The following is a 3,958-nucleotide window of genomic DNA, read 5'->3' as shown; positions in this document are numbered from 1 at the left end:
GTGGGTGTATGAGCATTTTCCAACATTATGTGCGAATTGTTGTAGACTATCTCAGATTTATGATAAGGACTATCTGAGAGGAGTTAGATGGAAGCCAAAACGGGATAAAGGTTTGGTTATTCCATTTAGGAAAGCACTGGACGAGATTGATGTTGATGGCATATGTTGGACACCCTACAGAGAGCATAGGTCGAAACGACCATTTGAGGTTGTTTCGTTATTCAGAGGGTGGATACGTTGGGGTCCCAAGATGTATGCTCACTTTCCAGATATGGTATTGCGTCAATATGGACATGTCCAAACCATCCCTGGTTCACCTTTGGAGATAGTAGGTCAGACGACCACACCAGAGGAAATGGACATCATGTTTACGCAATACGCTGTACATGTAGTTAACGCTGGGGAAGTTGTACACAGACCTACAGACTGTGCAATTGAGTACATGGACTGGTTTCGTCGGATTTCTCATCCATATATCATTCTAGAGAACCAGTCTATGTAGCACCTTCGATTGCAGAACATGCCGATGATGATCATGCTTCAGAAGAAACAACGGTAAATTCATTTAAATTTAATTTATAACTTTATTAAATTAAATAGTCATGTAATTAATTAATGTATTTTTTAATGCAGCGTCGAGCAATACAAATTGCAGATGAGCTTCTTGGTCGACAGCTGGTATTACCTGATGGCATCACACTTGTGAATGAATTAATTTTGATATTGCGATCTCAAAGGGGTGGTGGTAGAGATTGGACTCGTGTAGTGCCATATCGTAGGAGACATAGACAGACTTAGGATATTTACTTTCGATATTTATTTTAGATATGTATTTTGGATATGTATTTTAGATATCTATTCTGGATTTCGGATATTTTGGTTACAGATATTTTGGATATATTGGATATCTATTTTGGATTTCGACCATATTAATTAAACAATTCAGTTTACAACTTCAACAATTCATACAATATTAGTTGAATTCATACAATATTCTTGATTCAATCACAATCAATTCTCACACTTAATATTTGCCAATAGAGTTTGTGAGTTATAACAATTTCTCTCAAAGTGTATTATTTGAAAAGTTCAGTTCTTTCTATGTATTCTATTATTGTTATTAAAATTGTGATTGATTTCAGTTTATATAGTTTCAGAAAAAACTTAGACAAATCGATTTCCCAATCAATTTATTAACGTGTATTACCAACTTAATCGATTTCCCAATCGATTTCGTGTTTCTTGTTTTTCTTTAAATTCTTGAAACAGATGAACTAATCGATTTGCTAATCGATGTTTTTAATGCATAAATCAGAACTTTGATACTCAGTTCATCTCAGAGTCGGTTGAGTAATCGATTTATAATTGTTTTGTTCAAAATGTAAGATCAAACAATCGATTACTCAGTCGATTCTCTTTTACTAACATAATCAATTTGGCAATGGGCTAATGTCTCCCTGTAACTCAGATACTCAACCAAATCGATTTGCCAATTGACTGATTTTTCCCTGTAACTCAGTCACTTAATCAAATCGATTTGCCAATCGACTGATTTCTCCATGTAACTCAGATATTTAGTTACAATCGATGTGCCAATCGATTACTCAGTATGTTTCTGATAAATGATGAACTGATTCATTTTATGCAATCGATTACCTAATCGATTTCTTTCAATCAGAGAACTCAGGTTTGATAAAACCTGTTTAAGTAATCGATTAACTCAGTGAAAGCTTGGTTCTGTGAATCAAAAAATTGATTAACCAATTGATTAGTAGGAATCTTGTACTTCAAGAAAAGTATATCAATCGATTATCCAATCGATTTCATTTGATCATAGAACACAGGTCTGATATCAGCCTTTAAGTAATCGATTTCCCAATCGATTGATTTAGTTAAAACTTGGTTCTATAACTCAGAAAATCGATTGCCCAGTTGCTTTCCCAATTGATTGATTAACATACTTATTTTATGATTTCAGTTTTTACTTGGCAAATATTATATGTGTGAAATCATAATGATGAATCTAACTAATAAACACTATGAACACTAGACACATTTACACATAATCTTCAAGCCTTATATGATATGATCAATTTTTGCTTGATTGCTTGAGATCCAAGTTTTGTTCTGGTTTTGTCCAAGTGTAGTGTTTGATTCTTTCCTGAAATGTATCTCAACTCAAACTATTAGATTAACCAGATAATGGATATACATTGTATGTTTGGGAGTTACATCAAAATCACAGAGGCATATATCTTACATATTTGAATTCAACAATTCAGTTTACAATAACTTTATTTATAGTTTTTGGAAATATCTCCAACCAATGTTGCATGCGATCCCTGTAAATAAATTCCCATTGTCGCGCTTCTTCATTGCAATAATTTTTCCACAAATTACTTGCTGGTGGTATAGTGGAATATGACTTTAAGTAAACTTGTTAAATTACATAACAATTATAAATCAATAACAATTATAAATCAGTAACAATTATAAAGTGAATTATCAATAACAATTATAAAGTGAATTATCAATAACAATTTAATATCACAATTAATACCTGTACGAAATGGCAGTTGTTAATAAATGCAATAACAATCATACGATGATCTGACATAGATGTTGGTGGTGGACTCCGAAGTGGAAAATATGTTTGTGATTGGTTAAGTGATAATGCGACGACAACCAAGTTAAACTTCGAAGCAATCACATATCCCATTTCTGGAAGTGTCATCCAATTATCCTTCGACGCAACTTGCTCAACATACACATTGTGTATAAGTTGTCGAACATAATTTTCTCCATCAAATAGTATCTCGTAATGAGACATGAACTCTTGAAGCTCTATCACACACTATTGACGGATGAATGCCCAACAGTTCTCACCCATTCCAAGTAAAGCTGCAACTGCACGATATCCACAATTACCATCATCACCGACATCAATAATGTCATCTATGAATTTATGAATTTCAACTAACAACCAATCTTTGAAGAGGAGAACTCTTGGTTGTTGAACTTTGCTAATTGATGGTCGAGGTGTGAGCTTTTGGACTGATGGTCAAGGTGCTAGCTTTTCTACTTTACTGGTATCTATAGTGCTACATGCATTTGTACCACTACATCCAACACTTGCATCCACATACTCCCACCAAGATGGGTCACACTTGGTTGATTTATCTCTTTTTGATACCTTACTTTTGCCTTTTTTGGTGCACCTTTTGTTTTAACCTTGGCAACCGGTGGAAACATCGACGTAGTCGATGGATACGCGATCTCTCGTAATTTACCTTTAAGTGAAATTTTGCCAGGTACATCAAGTTCTTCAAACTTTTTCACTATGACATCTATTTCATGTTTCACAGATAACTCTGAAGGTTGACTCGATGCATCAACATGGAAAGTTAATTTACTCCACCAAACATGAATAGCGTCTAATGGAATGGAACGTGGGATCATACTATACCTGGCTATTTCACATGCACAAGGTAGACCATGTGTTGTTCTAATTGTGCAACGAAACTCAGTCTGATCAATACCTACATACTTCACGCGATCATACTCTGCCGCAATGTGATCAATTGCATTTTTTGACACAACACCACGCAAATTCGCATATAATCTATTACTATAGTGATGCACCTTTTGAATGCTGCTCTTTTCAAATGATGCTATTATCTCATTGTGTTGTAATACAATCATGCTATTGATGGTTTCCCAAACACTGCATATATCACCAATACTATCTTGTAATATCCTTTTCAAACTCCAATGTGCCGACTCAATCCTTTGTGTTGTGGTGTTCCCAAAGTGCATAACTCTATTTGTCCACGCCTCAACAAACCTTTTCTTGTGAGGAATTAACCACTGCTCGTGTATATAATCATAAAAAATAGAACAGCTACTACAAATTCCTTCAAAGATAGCCAACTTCATGTAGTACTGAGTCTCATCATAA

The sequence above is a fragment of the Cicer arietinum genome, chromosome 3 (genome assembly GCF_000331145.2).
Source record: "Cicer arietinum cultivar CDC Frontier isolate Library 1 chromosome 3, Cicar.CDCFrontier_v2.0, whole genome shotgun sequence".
NCBI classification, from domain to species: domain Eukaryota; kingdom Viridiplantae; phylum Streptophyta; class Magnoliopsida; order Fabales; family Fabaceae; genus Cicer; species Cicer arietinum.
This window is presented reverse-complemented; position numbering follows the sequence as displayed.